This window comes from Trachypithecus francoisi, unplaced genomic scaffold (genome assembly GCF_009764315.1).
Source record: "Trachypithecus francoisi isolate TF-2019V2 unplaced genomic scaffold, Tfra_2.0 Lachesis_group13, whole genome shotgun sequence".
NCBI lineage: Eukaryota > Metazoa > Chordata > Mammalia > Primates > Cercopithecidae > Trachypithecus > Trachypithecus francoisi.
In genome coordinates, this window is record NW_022681458.1 from 50,406,821 (window position 1) to 50,426,512 (window position 19,692).

Genomic DNA, 19,692 nt, shown 5'->3' on the forward strand with positions numbered 1-19,692 from the left:
GTACGTCCAGGTAACTAACCTAGTGAGTGGCTTCATTTGCAGTTGATCTGGCATGAGGTTTAACACCCCGAGGAGGAAATGCAGCCAACATGACTGTCCCTACAGTCATTTCCCAGAGGAAGCTCTGCAGAGTCATGGCAGGAATGGCTGCCAAAGGGCAGGTCAACTTCAGAGAGCACACCCCCCACTCCAAGACTGGGTCTGAAAGTCGTGCCCTGCCTCCCTCTCCACGCCCTCAACATGGACCCCTCACCTGCCACAACCCTAGAAGGTCCAGAATGGGCAGCATAAAGCCCAGCTGTAGGGGAACCTGTCGTCATACTATATGGCTCACAATGACTGGAGAATTAATGAGCTAACGTCTGAAAAAAGGCTACAAGTTCCTGAGGGACAAGGTAGCCAAAAACTATAAACCGTTGTTATATCCAGAAACACAAACTCAGCTGTACAGCGGAACGTGCTAATTATAACGCACGGACTTTTCAATGTGTTCCTTCGAGGCAGATTTTAAAAATTCCAAGAAGTCAATGTGTTTAGATTGGCAAATCTGAGACCCTGGAACCCCTAGGTGAACGTAAAACTCTTCAAATATAACTGGCACACCCGACTCTGATTTGTTCCTGGTGGGTGCACAGACGCCAAGAAAGACTGGTGATTACTGAATTGAATACAGCCACCAGGAGAAAACCAACTTCCCTTCCAAATGAATCAGCTTATTAATCAGAGGGTCCCAATCTGGTTCCACGTGCTAAGATCCTCACCAAAGTCTTACACCACTTGTAGATTCATTTCTCTGTTCTCTTTATGCTTGATCAGATCACGCAATCACTCAAGGCACTCCCTCATTATAATTAAAAGTACAGTGATTTACACCTGGTAGGCACTCACATAGGGTTTCCCCTACCCATTAGTTTTGGAGGCCACTCCAGATTGGTTCTGAACAAAGACACTCACATAAAACAGCCTGGGATACACTACCGCAGAATGACCTTCTCTTAAAAAAAAAAAAAAAACCAGGGGCCTTCCCATCGTTCAGGCTCTTTTCAGTGATAATAGAGAGAAATGTACTGAATTTAGTGCACTATTCTTGTTTGTAGGCTAAGGAAGCAAATTATCCCTCCAGACAACAACAGCTTTGGCATTCTGCAAAAGATCAGAGGTTACAACGACTACTGCAGTGGTTCTGGAAAAAACATCCACAAGATCCAAGTTGCAGACCCAGCTCTGCAGCTAGCTCACAGTGAGACACTGGGCACAGTGCTACCTTCGAGCCTCAGTTTCCTCACAAAGCATGTAACACATCATCTCCTAAGATCTTGTCCTGGCTTCCAATGCTGCTGATTCAACAAAAAAAAGGTTCAACTCTGGAAAGACTGAGTTCACTCATTTTGGGGTTAGCATGCATCCTGAATCTGGTTATAGAGAATGTTAAAAACCAAAAAGCCAGCAAATGCCAGACCACAAGAATCTCTCTCAATGACATTACTCAGAAGCAAAGGAAAGCAGCTCTGTTTATTCTGACCTCATAATCAAAATAAAATTAGGAGTGTAACCATACACAGCACAGAAAGATGCACAGAATAACCAGATAAGTTAGGCCATCAAGGCACATTTGAATATGGTTCCTGTGTGTTTACAATACATGGTTAGCTACAAAATGGAACTGGCTACTTTAAAAAATTCATCTAGTTAGGAAAGCAAAAAAAAAGTCTAACGATTACAAACTAAGAAATCTACATGCAAAGGAAGGAAAAAATGTGCATCACTCAGCAGTGAAGCTTTAGTCATAATCAAGGTTCATAATCAAGGTTTAAAAAAGTCTTTTAGAATAATAAAAATTCAGAAGCTTCCTCAAGCAGTTATCCACTAAAATAAAGTCTAATAAACCATGTAAACAAAGGGAGAGATATTTACACATTTACATTAGGATTTCATGAATGTTTATTAGTTGAGAATTGATCAAACAAAAATAGCTAAGATGTTCCAAAAAAGACACTGATAATGTAAACTGAGAAATATTTTTTAAAGAAAATAGCTAAACTGCTGCAATGGGTTACTTCACCTACACTGATTAAAATCAACAATCATATTAGAATTTGGAAACATTTTCTAGGTAAATTTCTAGTTTTTCTAATGTTGGGAGCATTAAAAATCAAAGGCACCATAATTCCTTACATATCCTTAAACACATTCTGAAGTATTTACGAAGAACAAAAGACAATCCAAACAAATCAACCTGTAAGACATGCCATAACTAATCATTTTTAAGTCACAAATAAAATGCTCACTGAATTCACATTTGTAAATGTTAACTAAATTTGAATAACAGTTCTGCTAATTTCCAAATATTCCACAGGATACAGCAGTTATTTCATATATTTATATAAAGAGACATACCTACAAGCAACACCCCCCCCCCCCAGTTTTTTCTCCTTGAATATAGCACACGTTACTAACCTGTAAAGCTATAGGATAATTCATTTTTAAAGTTAATTACCTTGACCATGTGCAGAGCAATACAACAAATTTTCCCAAGGAAAGTTTTGGTAAGAAATAAAATACACAATAGTGAACTATCTTATAAAAACCTGATTAAGAAAAGGTAACTTCCTTCTACAAGTAGTTTATCAAAAAAGGGGCTTTCAAAATACATTATTATATTACAAATCATCAGAACTTAAAATTTAAAGTTCTACCCTTACGTTTGTCTCTCAATAGGTGGGTAGAAAAACTAGAGTTCTTTTTAAATGACAAAATTATAAGGCCCCTCTAGTTTAGAAATTAAAACTGCTTACCAACTTTTCTTCTCCATTGTTTTTTCCACTGATTTAACTAGCACTTTAGCCTTCAGTTCATATGAAAGAGAGAGACAAACATTCGTTGTGACAGGGAGAACACACTAAGTACAACAAATATTTTGCAAACAGATAAGAAGAGGAAAGTAGGTCAATATTCTGTGGCTAGGAAGAGGCGGCCCCAGATTCAATCCAGGGCTGTTTTATATGAGTTAATCATATAAAATTGATCGAGAGTCCATCATGGTTACATGCTGGACTCTCTTCTATTGACAACCTCTCACTCGGACCCATGCTCCTGGTATTCAAAAAGCACTAGGCAGGCAATGAAAGAAGAAAGAATGAGAGACACATCTACTGCTTCTCATGCATGTGCAATCTAGTTGAGGAAAAAATACTTAAGAGTAAGCTAACCAATATAATAATATGCTCACATAGGGCAGGCGATTCACCTCAAAAGAAGGAATATAGAGATGAACATTTCTGTTTAGAGGTGGAGCTACTGTCATGGAGCAGGAGAATCACAGAAGGATAGCTGAAGAGGTGAAACTTGACCTTGAAAGGTGAGTTGGATGTGACTAAGCAGAAAAGAAGTTTAAAGCAAGAAATAAAAAACATATTCAGAAGACGGTGACCTGGCAAAATGGTAGCAGAGGACGGCCAGTATAGGGTCCCGACGAACAGTGAAGCTGGGATGAAAGGTAAGCCAAGGCTAGACTGGGAGTCAGACCTAACAAGCTCACAGTTGGTAGAGTGGTGGGAATGGGTGGGCGGAGAGAGAGCAGCATTACACAGCCCAACCAGCTTACTTATGTCACACATCAAGATGGCAACAACTGAGGCTCAGTCACTGGTGATGGTCCCATGGAAGATAAAACTGAGGACAGTCACTACATACAGAGGACAGGGAGCCACCAAAATGACTGTGAGCACAACAGAGACAACAAATTTAATGGAAGCTTAAGCAGAGGATGGGCAGTCTGAATTTGTTGGGAAACTGACTAAATGCAGGGAGGACTGCTCCGTGCAGTTGTTCAGTTTGTGTACCACATAAAAGTGGGCCAGCCAGGGTGGGAAATTAGGTGACTAAAATAAAGTTGAGCTCCTGTGGGATTGTGTCTGCCCCAAAGAGTGCCTTTTTCTCACTGCATACAGGCCCTATACAAGATAGTATACCAAGGAGTTCATTTGAGGTACCAATCTAGTAGTTGAGAAACGAGAATTAGGATAATGCTAATGCAAATGAAACAGGAGATGTGCCAAGGGAAATCATAGATGAGTCTATCATAAAAGGTGTCAAACTAATTTGATAGAGGGTATGAAAGAGAAAGGAGGGTTTAAGACTAAAGTAGAGGTTCTCTTACCCAAATGCATCAGGATTGACAATTTTGTTGATTTTTTTTTAAGTCAGTTAAATTTGGAAGTCATAAAAAATGATACATACCTAAACATGTCATTTTAAATGAAGTTCTATAAATATACATTTATTGTCAATCTTTTGTTATAGAGCTGGAGCCTTTTCTTTGAGTATATGTCCACTATTGCACTCAATGGCCTTTCTTTCTATAAACCATCCTCAAGGCATCATCCTCCAAGTCCAATTTCTTTAAAGAACGGTAATGGTAAGGCTCTAAAGAGCCCTGGAAAGTGATGTGTCGTAGACCTCGTTACCCCTTCACAAATGCCCTGTACCCCTCTCTACATCCTGCCTTGCTGAATTCAGGCATACGGCCAGTGAGAGCTTCACAGCAGGTGTCCCCTCTGCCACAGGGACCAGCAATGTTCCAGAAGGTACTGCCCCATCAGACTGTGCTCTGGAGTAAGGTTAAGGACAAATGGAGCAGAGTCCCCATCTGATCCACAATGGACACACAGTGTGAACATGGGTTACTGCTTTGAGCCAGTATGACTGTCAAGTTTTACACAATCATGACTTAATCCACCACTCATGAATGACTGATAATATCAGTGAGAATACTTTTATTTTATGGTCCCCCAATCTTTACTTATCTCAGCCGCTCCGAAATTAGCTGCAGTCATTTATGGAAATTCATTCTTATCAGGTGATTTCCAAAGCATTCAAATGAATTTTCATAGAAACAACAATTCTTTTGGCACACACGTTTAAAATCATTACATTAGGCCGGGCGCGGTGGCTCAAGCCTGTAATCCCAGCACTTTGGGAGGCCGAGACAGGCGGATCACGAGGTCAGGAGATGGAGACCATCCTGGCTAATACGGTGAAACCTCGTCTCTACTAAAAAAAATACAAAAAAAAAATTAGCCGGGCGAGGTGGCAGGCGCCTGTAGTCCCAACTACTCTGGAGGCTGAGGCAGGAGAATGGCACGAACCCAGGAGGCGGAGCTTGCAGTGAGCTGAGATCCGGCCACTGCACTCCAGCCTGGGCGACAGAGCGAGACTCCGTCTCACAAAAAAAAAATAAATAAAAAATAAAATAAAATAAAATAATTACATTAAACTATAATAAGTACACCTGGCACACACAGGTCTGGGAATTAACACAGTCAGGTCTGGAGAAGCATTCATCTCAACTGGTGGGAAAAGAAACTCAAGAGCACACTACAGGGTAGCCCTCTAGCTTGGAGTATTAGTGTATACATGGCATCGGCTGATCCACTTTACAGAGGAAAAGAGAACACCAACGAATCCAGCAAGTCTGGGAGTCAATAAAAGCTCATACTGTTTTCTAAAGCCGTGAGTCTGGACAATTACAAGAATAAATAGTACTATCATATCACCAGGTTAAAAATCTGGTTGGCTTTTCAAAAGTATACCCAACTACCATATTTATTCTGACCCAAATATATGGTCATAAGTGCTTACGTTATTTAGGAAAGCACAAAAATAACACTTCAAATCCACAACCAGACATAGAGTCAAGAGTACAAGTCACATGTCATTCTATAACTTGGCTCTTAAAGATAGAAAAAACACAGAAATTACTATTAAAAACTAAATTTGAGTTTCATAATTTAAAATCACATACTTCTTTAAAATTGTCAACACAGACAAACGTTTCTCTGAAAAGGAAATTCATTCTCTTGAAAAAAGCAAAGGCTCCCAGAAAAATCTGGGTGCTTCCATTATAAGTAGCTAAATGGTATATCCATTCATGATTGACATACTTTTAGAAATCTGACATTCACTCTCTTCAAAAGTATGTTCTTTTACGTAAAAATGATATTGATGTATTTCAATAGACTACCAAAACACTGTGTAAAGACATATACACCAGAAACCCCAAAACAACCAATATTTTGTAAACATATACACACCAGAAGCCCAAAACAGCCAAAGAGTTTAACACATACATACAAGTCAATCCTGACCCTAGCACCAGGCATGTAAGGCTCCCCACTCAGCACCAAATAGAATAACCTTAACTTCTATATAGCTCTAATTCAAAAAAAAAAAAAAAAAAAGCCTATCTGGAAAAAAAGTAATATTATACCCTCCAAAATAAATCTGCCCCCAGGCTCTACAGGGATAGCTACCCACTCAGTCTTATTTTAACTAAAGTAAGCTCTTGAAAAGAAAGGAAACCCTGGCTGTCCACATCCCACCCCCGGACACTCCTTATTTTCCTTAGTGCTTCTCCATCCTCTACTTGTCACAGAAAGATGTTCCCAGACTTCTATCCTCCACCTTCCTCTCTTCTCATTCCACCCTCTAAGCAATCCTAACATTATCCACACCTTCCACCACACGTAGCTGCCCATGATCCCCTCATCTGAACCCCAGGTCCTGGCTTTTCCCTAAGCTCCAGACCTTGCATTTCAACAGTCCCTGAGGCTCCCTCACTGCTGGATGCCCCGCATCCCAAAATGAACCCCTCACCTGCAACCCTGTCTATGCAAACCATTCCCAACATCACACAAGCCAGAAACGAGGGAGTTAAACCAGACTCCAACTCACCCTGCCCCACCAACCAAGTCACTCCAACCATTGCCTGATTACATCAAAGAGTTCACAGCAATCTTTGACTCAGTCATCTCATTCTCAATATCTACTGTTAGAAAATCACTCAAAATATAGAAAAGGTTATAGGTACAAAAAGGCTCATCACAGTATTACTCACAACAGCAAAGTGGCAGAAGGAACCCAAATGCCCAAAAATAAAGGGATGTTGCAGAAAATGATGGTACTCAATGGAATAATACACAACTAGAAAATTTATTTCAAATACTATGCTGCAATATAGAAAATGTATGTACTCTATGATTACGATCACATTTTAAAACATTCACATAAAAAGCCTGGAAAAGAATATTCAGAAATGACCACAGTTGATACTTTTAGAGTGGTAGGCTCATAAACGTCTTTTTAAACTCCATTTTCCTGCATCCCTTCAGCTGCTGGTCCACCTCCCGCTACATCTGTTGCAAAACCAACTCAAACTCCCATAAAATAAAGTTCCCCCTAAATCCTATTATATTCATAGCCCTCAGCATGAGATCCTCAAAATTGATTAATTCTTTCAAGAAATCCAACTGGACAAATCAACAGCTGCACAACTGGGCTCCCAACATCTGTAGGGGTTATTAACTGTTCTAGTCAGAAAAGTTCACCATGCACAAGCTGCTGCCAAGACAGCAACTGTAAAACTGGAAGCTAAATCACAGAGTAGGTGAAGTCGACTATGTATCAAATGTCCAACCTGGCTCACTGCCTGCCAGGTAACGAAGGGGCATTTTCTCCATGCGAGTTGCAGAGGACAGTCAGGTATTACAGCCCAGAGTCGATGAGACACAAAACAGGTCATGTCGAAGGAGGTAAATTAGTACAAGTTTCCTTTAACATTTTACCTATACCTCTGTGTTGTTTTCTAAACTGGCAACAAGTACCAAGTATTAAGACTGGGCTGACGGTTCTAGCATTATGTCTTCCATGCCCATGCCATACCCCTGGCATGCCTAAGCTAAACCCAACAACTTGATTCTCCTCCACAGTATTAGTGCGTATGAAATGAAGATACAAGGTCATGCCAACATCATGTAGCTCTGTGACAAAAGCAAACAAGCAGCTATAACTGCTGCCCTATTCAAAAAGGGTATATAGTCATACACCACGTCCGTTTCCGTCAATAACAGACCACACATATAATGGTGGTCCCATAAGATCAAAATGCCGTTGAAAAATTCCTATCGCCTAGTGACCTCATGATGCAATTACTTTGTGGTTTTATAAATTTAGGGTAGCATAAGTGTACAGTGTTTATAAAGTCTACACTGGTGTACAGTAATGTCCTAGATAGACCCTCACATTCACCCATCACTCACCGACTCTCCCAGAGCAACTTCTAGTCTTGCAAGCTCTATTCATAAGTGCCCTAGAGAGGTACAAGATTTTTTATCTTTTATATCACATCTTTACTATTCCTTCTCTTTGTTTAGATACACAAATACTACTGTGTTATAATTGCCTATAAGATTCAGTACGGTAACACACTGTACAGGTTTGTAGACTAGGAGCAATTGGCTATACTTGTGTTGGCTGTACCTGTATACGTGTGTTGGCTATACCTGTATACGGCTATCTGTCCCATCTAAGTTCGTGTTAAGTCCACTTTGTGGTGTTTGCACAATGACAAAACCGCCTGACGACACACTTCACAGAATGTATACCCATCATTAACCGATACATATATTGTTTCTAATTTTAAAATTTCCTATGATGTCTTTTTTTGAAAACCCAATGCTAAAGTCTAGCTATACACATTCTATAAAACTAGGTTTTACTGTAATTGTCCCAGACTTCCTTAAAGCAGAAAAAGAACTATCATAAATGTTTATGATATATTCAAATTAGGCATTTGTCACTGGAGATAAAAAACCTAAATTGTGGAATAAGGTACAGAAAGGCATCACCTTACTTCCGTTTATTTAAATGGCCTCAACTAGATTTTACACTCAACTATGCAGCATCATTAAATTAGCAATATTCCTCATATAAACAGCTCTGCAGCTGATACCAGGTAACATTACTGTAACCCACTACCTTCTTTCAAATCTATGTCAGCATTATTTTTAAGATACTTATAAAATGCCACTGCTAAGAACAAATTCCTGTAGATAAACACACTTTGCAGGAAAGTCCACTTCTCCACCCACAATTACATCAAAAGAGCAGCATGAAAGAAAAGCTGGAAAGTTCGCTGAACTTTTCAGTGATTAAAATCAATGGGCTTTTAAAGAAATTTGTCAGATTTGGCATGGTTTCTTTGTAAAAATGTATTTTGGTAATTTTCCAGAATTCTGTTGGAAAAGTTCAAAAATTCTGACACATACCAAAATGGCAGCAACACAGATAACCCTAGGCAAAATAGGCAAAGAGGAAAAATTTAACTTCAACATCCCCTCAATCTTCCCTTCCTTGCAGCCACCCAATCTTCCAAGATTCCTGGTGCTTTTTTTTTTTTTTTGAGACGGAGTCTCGCTCTGTCGCCCAGGCTGGAGTGCAGTGGCGCGATCTCGGCTCACTGCAAGCTCCGCCTCCCGGGTTTACGCCATTCTCCTGCCTCAGCCTCCGGTGTAGCTGGGACTACAGGCGCCCGCCACCTCGCCCGGCTAGTTTTTTGTATTTTTTAGTAGAGACGGGGTTTCACCGTGTAGGCCAGGATGGTCTCGATCTCCTGACCTCGTGATCCACCCGTCTCGGCCTCCCAAAGTGCTGGGATTACAGGCTTGAGCCACCGCACCCGGCCTGATTCCTGGTGCTTTTAAGAGGCCACAGACCCCCAGAGTTCGTTAATTTGTCAGCAAATAAATTAACTGATCAATTAATTCCAGGTGTAAGTAAAGGGCAACTTCATTTAGATTTCTGAGAGTGAAAAGTTATATTTACCTATTTTGACAATAAAAATAAAACTGATGCTTTATTTTGAATTGAATAAATGAGTGCATCATTTCTGCATGACAGCAAGTAAAGAAGATGGATTAAAAGGAGAGACTTTCAAGGGGATGGGGGAGGAAGAGGGGACCGGATGAAAGAGAGACAGATGGCAAGAGGCCCACTAAGGGAGCACAGAAGAAACAAAAAGGGAAAATAATGACAGACAAAAAAAAAAAAAAATTCACAGAAAAGGGGGATTCACAAGGAATAGCCCTATCTTCCAACTTTTGGGGATACTTCTGCTAAAGACTTTTCAATACTGTTTCTTAGTTTCTGCAACTATAAGCACAAATGAGAAGGTCCTTCACCTGTGAATGCCACTAGAGCAGGCCCACCCCTGGCTTCTCACTCTCTCCTGTCCCTTTTTAGCAAATCACTTGGAGACTGCCAGCCTGACTTTTCTTTCTTCAAATAATTTTATTATATTATTAGTACAGAGGTAACATAACCAGATTATAGAAGATTTAGAAAATAGAGAGTTAAAAGTAAAAGTCACCCCAATCTACTATCCTAACACAATCACTGTTAACATTTTGGTTTCTTTTCTTTGCCATGTTTCTCCCTGTATTTTCCAAAGGAGTCCCCCGTACGAAATCCTAAATTATGTGCACTGCTAGGATTCAAACAGGTTTAAATATCTGGTGTGGGAGAGGAGGAACCCCAGGAATGCATCGCAGGAAAGGCTGAACAGTAGTAACTAACATCTACACCAAGTGCTTGCTCTGTGCCTGACACTGTTCTAAGGACTGCACATGTGTTGATTCATTTAATCCTTACTATAACCCAAAGAAGGCAGCTCTGCAAAATTACCCACATTGTGCAGACGAGAAAAAGGAGGCAGACAGTTTAAGCTACAAGGCCAAGGTCCGGGGGCTACCAGGCAGAAGAGTCAAGTTTCAAAAACCAGTACTGTCTCCAGAGACCAGCCCGTAACCACTGCACCACACAGCTTTTCACTATAGAGAGGACTCATCTCAATGTAAGCTCAGTCATGCTTGCCCCAGAGCAAAGCCTCAATGACCAAACAGAGCACGGATTCTAGGTAGAATAAGGTGTGTATAACTCAGCTTGGATCCCAGCCCATTGTCATGTCTGAGCCCTCAGTGTGTGTTTAAGAGACGGTGAAGGAGGGAGAGTGAAGGCTGAGATGCTGGACAAAACATAGAAGGCCCTGTTCACCACCCCTCCCAGGAAGGGCAGAGCAATCTTCTTCCGACCTGACCTGACCTAAAAGGACCCAGCCTATTAGTGCAGAGCTCGGGAGGAAACTACTGAGCAGGAGACTTGTGTCCCGCAGACGCCAGGACCCAAAGGCTGCAGCAGTGGCAATATTCAAAATGCAGAGGGGGTTGGGGCATGGGCAGTGGCCCCATTCAAGCCTCATCATGGAAGTAGCTCTCTGAATCTAGGCAGCTTCATTTGGCAGGACGAGGAAATACTGACCAAAAATAAATATCTTCACTTTGTCATAACAGTGTATAAAACATTGTTAAATACCACTATTATGATAATTTACTAAGAATTAATAACTTGATTTAAGTCATCAGTCACTAAAATTCCCATCCTTATATCATTCAGAGTAGAGTCCCACCTTGGGGCTTCTGAGCCTCTTTTTATTGCCTAGAAAGTTCTTCCATCCTCCTCATTCTCTAACACCAACTCATCCTTCAGGCAGCTGTGTGAATGTTTATTTCCCAAGCCAGGCTTGTACCGCAATCTAATTTTCCCTCTCTCCGCCTTTCTCACAGCCCCCTGTCCTTTTCCTTCACAGTATCGATGCCAGTTCATGAGTATATATTTATCTGTGTCCATTTCCACAATGTCTCTTTCCCTTCACATTCATGAGAGCAGAAACCACATTGTTTTGTTCAACATTAAAGACTCAGTACAGGACGGGTGTGGTGGCTCATACCTGTAATCCTAACACTTCAAGAGGCTGAGGAGGGAGGATCACTTGAGGCCAGATCAAGACCAGCCTGGGTAACAAAGCAAGACCCCGTCTCCACAAAAAAATGTAAAAATTAGTGGGGCGTGGAGATGCTGCCTGTAGTCCTAGCTGCTTGGGAGGTGCAGACAGGAGGATCACTTGTGCCCAGGAGTTTGGTCCTGTAGTGAGCTATGATCACACCACTATACTCCGGCCTGAGCAACAGAGAGACCCTGACTCTAAAACAAAAACAAAAATGCAGTACATAGTACAGTGCCTGAAACATACTAGCCACCTAAACATTTGATGAGTTAATAAATGAACACATTACATAACTAAAAGTCACCCTTCCTTACTTCTAAAAGTATTACATATAATTTTTAAATTAGGCCAGGTGTGTGTGGCTCACACCTGTAATCCCAGAACTTGGGAGACCAAGGCAAGAGAACTGATTGAGGCCAGGAGCCTGGGACCAATGAGACATATCTCCACAAAAAATTTTAAAATTAGTCAGGCATGGAGGCACATACCAATAGTCCTAGATACTTGGGAGGCTGAGGTGGGAGGCTCACTTGAATCCAGGAGTTTGAGGAAACACTGAGCTATGATCATACCAGTGCATTCTAGCCTGTGCAACAGAGCCAGACCCTGTCTCTAAAATAAAGTGAATTATGACATTTTCAATAAAGGCTAAGTTATTTTGTGCTCTATTAGAAAAGCCACCCAACTGCAGGCTCCCATAGCAAACACAGGTTTAGACGTGAACTTGATCAATCAAGAACTATTTATAAACAAATACAAAATCAATCCCTTTTCTTGTACACCAGCAACACTAACGAGAAATGTACTAAATAATTCATTCACAATGACCACAGAAACCTTCATGGTGCTTCATGCACCTTGGCAGGAATCTAACAAAAGGTATGAAAGAGTTTTACACATAAAACGATAAAATTTCACTGAAGGACATAAAAGACCTATTAAAGAGGCTTACGAGGTTTGTGGATGGGAAGCCATGAAACCATAAAGATGTCAATTCTTCCTGAATTTCTATTCAAATGCAACACAATTTGAATAACACAAAATTAAAGAAAAAAGCCGGCCGGGCGCGGTGGCTCAAGCCTGTAATCCCAGCACTTTGGGAGGCCGAGACGGGCGGATCACGAGGTCAGGAGATCGAGACCATACTGGCTAACACGGTGAAACCCCATCTCTACTAAAAATACAAAAACTAGCCGGGCGAAGTGGCGGGCGCCTGTAGTCCCAGCTACTCGGGAGGCTGAGGCAGGAGAATGGCGTGAACCCGGGAGGCGGAGCTTGCAGTGAGCTGAGATCCGGCCACTGCACTCCAGTCCGGGCGACAGAGCGAGACTCCGCCTCAAAAAAAAAAAAAAAAAAAAAAAAAAAAAAAAAAAAAGCCCCACAAGTGACAAGCTTGTTGAACATATGTGCAAGCTAACCTGTGGGGGAAACAGAGGAGAATGTGATGTGCATGTGATGCGCCAACTGACGCAAATATGGAAAATGGAATTTTGTGGGAATTCCAATAATTTAACTGTATGAATGTGTAAGTTATTTTCAACATTTCATTGTGCTTCAAGTATTTTCTTTTTCTTTCTTTTTTTTTTTTTAATTGTGAAACAGTAAGTGTTGTAAGTTCAGAAGAATAAGGGCATCCTGAGTCTAGGAAAACTGACAGAGAAGATGGGCACAAAGCTGGGCACAGAAAGATGTGTCAATGTGATAGGGGAGAGGAGCTTCTAGGGGGAAGGAATGATCCAGAACAACAAGGTAAAAGCACAAGACACAGTTGAGAGTGAACCAAGTATGGCTCACATGGAATGCACTTTCCCACAGGAAGCCAGGCAGTGACAGAACCTAAAAAGGTACAGTGAAGTGACCACGGCAGTGTTATCTACAAAATGATCCCCCCAAAACATGGTACAATGGTGACATAAGTTGGGACATGTGAATATTATATCTTTCTCTTGGGAATTCATAGTACACAGTCACAAATGAAGGTCAGGAGAAGTCTTTCTACAAAGAAACTTAACCAACTATTCTAACATGTACCTGGCCAAGGATCCCTTTTTACAGGAACATCTATCAACTTTATGGGTGGGGTTTTTTTTTTTCCCAACTTACTAATTTTGTACGGAACAACTCACTTTGGGTAACACTATACTATAGTAACTCAGCCTTTTAAAGGTCTGAACCAGAATGAGGGCTTGAGGATTTGCAAAGGGCAAAGATAGCAGGGAACAATAAATCAGACACAGTGACTGACAGGAGGAATGTAAGGGTCACAGAAAATGGGGAAGTAGGTGATGTTCTAGAATCCAAAGTCAAGATGGTGATGAAAAGGCTATTAGCACAAACAGTGAAGTCCACAGGGGACCAAGTATTATGTAAGAGGTAATAAATTTGGATTTCGACAGGTTTGGAGAGACAGGTATCTCCCTAGAAAGAAAACTAAGCAAGAGGTTAAGACTTGGAGTCAGTTTCTCAGATCTGTCCCCTGTTAACTTTCAGAGCTGAGCAAGTCTCAAGTACAATAAAGGAGTTACAGTGGTGACCTTCAAGACACTTTTCAATAGCAACTTTCTGCCATTCCAAAAATTGAAAATTTGAAATAAAAATACCAATATAATCAAGTTCTATCTTTAAAGTGTGAAATGTGTGAATGTAGGATAAAAATAAACAATTCAAGATGAATTTCAGTAAATGGATGAGAGGTTTTTAAGAGATCATGCAATCACAGCTACTCAAGAGACATCTATGAACCTTTATAAAGCTGACATCAGGAGTCTAACTCTGTTTTCCTCCCTGAATGTCACAGAATACCTGCAGAATACTACGGCAAATAAGCCCTGAACCTGACCAATGTGGCAGTTCATATATTTTTATGAATAGCTCTCAACAGTTTGAAAATTTCAGGCAAGTGAGAACTTTTTCGTAAGTAGCTCACTATATCAGGGGTAGCTCAAAACTGTGATCTACCTATTATGACTATTAGCAGATTATATGAGGATCACAAAAATAACAAGCCACTCAAAATGGCATAGGCCCAATGTCTATGAAAATTAAGCTTTTCCTTAAAGCATTTAGACTATGGGTCTAAAATGAATAAAATAGTGACCAATCACTCTGACGTACTTTGAAGGGAAAAAATGATCAGTTAGGAAGCTAGTATATTTGCAATCTGAACATCACAAATAGCACTCAGGATCTAACATAAAATTTAAAGCAAAGCAGCAATGATGGAGGAGAGGGAAGGTGTACACTGGAAAACGTAAGTGGCAACACCAGGAATCTTGCAATTAAGGTTCTTTGTGTATTTTGGAGGAGCTTTGTTGTTGTGGTTGCAGTGTGAAAATGCTTTCATGTAACCAGTGAAAATTAAGTAGGCAAATGACGTGTATACATACTATAACGTCAATAACTAATAATCTGTTCCACTGTCCTTTCAATTCAATTTTCTAAAAAATCTTTAAAGACATTGCATTCTTTTTTTAAACAAATTTAAAAACTTGTAATGTACCATTCTGAACTACATTACTACATTTTCATTTTAACACAAGAAAATTAAGCCATCTGTGCAATCTTAAAGCATTTTGAGTCCAGGAAGAATTGGACTGAAAGTCCCCAGAAGGCAGAGATTTGGTTTCCTCTTAAGCCTCTCTTAAGTTATCAAGGCAAGACAGGCCCCTTGCGTTTTCAGAAACTTATCAGGTGCTTATCTGATAAGCAAAAGAAGAATGTCAATTTTTACTTTTCTGCTATTTCTAAAACTGCCTATCTTGGGAGAGTACAAATTCCACACCAACTCTCTTCCCGAAACCCAGCTCTGCAACGGCATCCACACCGCTTCATTCTCACACATCAAAGATCTGAGCTCCAAGACTGGATGCCCTGTGGCATGCTGCTCGCAGGCAGACTGGAGACCAGAGATCAGTCAAACTCCCTGAAACTCCCAGATAACAATCTACTCCTGAGGATAAAGGCATGGCCAGTGAGGGGGTAAGAAAAGGGACCGGCTATTCAGTCTCTCGCTAGCAGGCTGAATCTTGTCTCCCTCAGGTGAGGAAGGAGAATGATACAGGACTGAGAAGCCAAAACACTCAGAAAAGGACAAACTGAGAAGCAGTTCAATCAATTCTCCTAGCTTTGGACCAGCCAAGGACACCTGCAGGAACCCTGACTCCAGGTGACAAAGGAAACAAGCCAGGAAGGAGAGGGACAATAGGTGGGCTCTCCCTCTAACTCTTAAAACAAACTCCTTAAAAGTGACCAAAGCATCAACGTACTCACCCAAAGAATCAAAGTATTTGCCCAAAGCTTCACAGTACTCATTCAAAGCTACACAGTACACCCTACCTGGTGGCACTTTGTTGTTCTGGGAAGCAAGTGGTCTCTGAGGCTTGATCTCTGGGCTAGTGACTCAATTTCCTCATCTACAAATATCTCCTACTCAAGGACAGTGATGAGAAGGAAATCAACCTACAGAAAGTACCCAGCATGAGGCCTAGCACAAAGCAAGCACCCAATACTTAAAAAACAGTAGCATGAGTTATATCATATAACTCAATATGAATGATTCATTCGTTGGAGACTTAGCATGTCTGGTCCACAAGAGCCTTTTAAAATGCAAGTATGACTGAAGTCTATTAACAGCCTTAGTTGACAGCCACATTGAACACAGGATGAGGAAGGGATGCTGGCAGGTGTGCAGAGAAGAGAGTTGGCAGAGGTACCAAGGACCTGCCATGCACCAAGGAAGACACTCTTATTCAAACCTTTTCCCATTGAATGGTAGTTTATATATCATTTTTTTGGACCTCAGTCAGGGTTCTGAACCTGAACTCTTTCACATCATTGGAGGTTGGAGGAAATAAAACCTAAGTCGGAGAAGAAGCTGGCACCTGTGTTCAGTTTTCTTCCACTCTCTTGCTTCTGTTTGTTCCCAGCTTTTGTCTCAAAGCAAGTGTTCCCCTGGCTTTGGTCACTACAGCTGTCATAGCCATTTTCATTTCACCAACATCCACTCTTGGAATGCATCCCCCTGCCCTGCTAAAACGTCCCTGAAGGCACAATGGATTTCCTTTCTTCCTTTTAAAATGTGTCTAATGCATTGCCTTGCATGACCTGTGTGCTTAATAAAATATGAACTGGGCTGGGCACGGTGGCACAAGCCTGTAATCCCAGCACTTTGGGAGGCTGAGATGGGCGGATCACGAGGTCAGGAGATCGAGACCATCCTGGCTAACACGGTGAAACCCCGTCTCTACTAAAAAATACAAAAAACTAGCCGGGCGTGGTGGCGGGTGCCTGTAGTCCCAGCTACTCGGGAGGCTGAGGCAGGAGAATGACGTAAACCTGGGAGGCGGAGCTTGCAGTGAGCTGAGATCCGGCCACTGCACTCCAGCCTGGGCAACAGAGCAAGACTCCATTTCAAAAAAAAAAAAAAAATATGAACTGATGAAGAAGAGGCTGAGAACTGCAAAGACCTACCAAAGGCTGTAACAGTGTAATGCTGGGAAACATCCTTTTTCCTCCTCTATGCTGCTTATGGTAAGTTGGAAGGTGGTCACCTGCTAGAGTTTAGCAAACCATGGGTCTGCCTCTCCTCCAGAGGCAAACGTCTAAAACAGCCAATGGAGGAGAATTTCATTGCCCGAGGAGACTAAAGTTACTGTCACCTATACCACAAAACTTGAGAACCAAATGGTGTCCTAGCTTGAAATAAACAAGGCAGAACTTCCAGTCTTCAAATTCTTATCTTAGAAACAAAACAAAACAAAAAACCCAATATTGACTTTTCCATTTGCCCAGGAGCATTCTGAGGAATCCACAAACAATCCACGATGCCAAGTGTTAAACTCCATTCTGCTCCTGTACTTGGTGTCAAGGTCTGGTACCTCCTGCCCAGTGCCACTGTCAGTGTCACCCCAAGGACAGACACCACTGCTATTCCCTTTTCATGCAGATGCCTAAACTAGTTTACTTCCCCTGTGGGGAAGGGATGAGCACAAAAATCATGCGGAATGTGTGTTCCCACAGAGCTCAGAAAGTTGATGATCTCAGAGGATATTGTACAGAAAGACCCTTGACACTTCCCTAAGGAAGAACGTCTTCTGTAAAAGGCTACTGCCAGGACAAAAAGCATGTGCTGAGAAAAATCTACGGCCTGCTGCTGCGAGTGTTTCCAATTCTGATGTCCCACTTCCTCTTTATAAGCACATTCCTTCCCTCCTTATTTCTCTTCTTAAAAAGACACTCTGGCATTGGGTCTCAGTTAAGAAGCAAAGTGCAATGTTCTATTAAAGGCTGTAAGATAAAAAGGGCTTAAAATGGATTTCAATAAACATAAAAGCCTTGAATGCAATATAAGATCTACTCTGTTCTACCACTTTTAAATGTTTGGAAAAAAGAACTTATTTTTAAATGTTGGCAGCCTAACTTTTTAAAAATAAAGTTTCATTCACTTACAGCTTATTCACACAGGCCATAACATACAGCTCTTTAGCAATACAGTTCTAAGAGTTGTAATGTCCTAACCTGGCCTTCCAAACCTATCTCACAGTGGTTTCTGGAAGAATCAATAATAGATGTGAAAGTAATTTGAAATCTGCCAAGGGCTAATCAACTAGATAATCAAACTGTTGTTATTCCTATTATTAAAATATATCATAGCATACAGTATATACCTAAAGAGTATGGACTTTGGAATTCCAAATCGCACTTCCACCACTTACTAGTTAGCTACACAAGCACAGACAGTCTTCAATTTAAAATGGTTCAACTTAGGATTTTTTGACTCTACAATGGTGCAAAAATGATAGGCATTCAGGGGAAATCGTACTTAGAATTTTGAATTGTGATGTTTCCTGGGGCTAGCCATATGCAGTATGATACCCTATCGCAATGCTGAGCAGTGGCAGTGAGCCGCAGCTCCCAGTCAGCCACACAACCACAAGGATGAACAACCAATACTTTACAGTGGACCGTGTTACCAGATGACTTTGCCCAACTGTAGGCTAATGTAACTGTTCTGGACACATTAAAGGTTCGGTAGATTAGGTGTATTAAATGCATTTTCAATTTACAATATTTTCAACTTATGCTGGGTTTATCAGGACATAACCCCATTGTAAATCTAGGAGCTTCTGTATGGTGTAAGGGGCAAGTTACTTAACTCCTCCAGGCCTCAGTTTCCACTGGAAAATGGAGATAACACCCAGTTTATCAAGTTGTTGTGATGATGACTATAGTAATGTATGTAAAATTCTTGGCACGTAATGAACACATATTAAATGATAGCTATAATTATTGTTAGGCTAATTAAAATCCAAATGTTGCGCCGGGCACAGTGGCTCACGCCTGTAATCCCAGCACTTTGGGAGGCCGAGGAGGGCAGATCACGAGGTCAGGAGATCAAGACCATCCTGGCTAACACAGTGAAACCCCGTCTCTACTAAAAATATAAAAAATTAGCCGGGTGTGGTGGCGGGCGCCTGTAGTCCCAGCTACTTGGAAGGCTGAGGCAGGAGAATGGCATGAACCCGGGAGGAGGAGCTTGCAGTGGGCTGAGATTGTGCCACTGCACTCCAGCCTGGGCAACAGAGCACGACTCCGTCTCAAAAAAAAAAAGAAAATCCAAATGTTCAGCTATTGAAAACAGTAAAAGGGAGATAGATGAGACGACAATCTTACCCAAAGGAGGACAAATGCTAAAAACATGGATGCTACATGCTGAAGATCCCTTCTTAGCCAAACACCACCCACCCACCTCACTCCCTCTTCTTCCCCATGATGTCAGACGTTCCTCCTTGCTTTGCATAACTGTGCAGCGATCAGGGAAAGTTAGTCTTTAACTCCAGGCTTGACAAAGTGATGATTCATCCTGGGAAGGGGGTACAGCCTGTTGCCAGCCTTATCACACAATCAGGCATCCACCAGAATGGCCCAGAGGCCAGAGACCAGAGACCAACCACTTAGGATTCTGCTGTCTGTCCCCATCTCCAGTAGTGGCAGTGTTCAGATGCTTTACATTTTGT

The 19,692-nt window shown here is 41.3% G+C and overlaps 1 protein-coding gene across 5 annotated transcripts in view; it reads right to left on the minus strand.

Annotated features, from left to right (window-relative positions):
* MYO1B (myosin IB) overlaps nt 1-19,692 on the minus strand; it is a 183,437-nt gene that overhangs the window by 161,401 nt on the left and 2,344 nt on the right. Inside the window, exon 1 of one of the 5 annotated variants that reach the window (XM_033230806.1) lies at nt 2,796-3,187. The exons of the other annotated variants lie outside the window; for them this stretch is intronic. The gene's annotated coding sequence lies outside the window, so the exon portion shown is untranslated. Of the gene's footprint in view, nt 1-2,795; nt 3,188-19,692 lie in introns of those variants that run through there. 5 annotated transcript variants of the gene reach the window in all.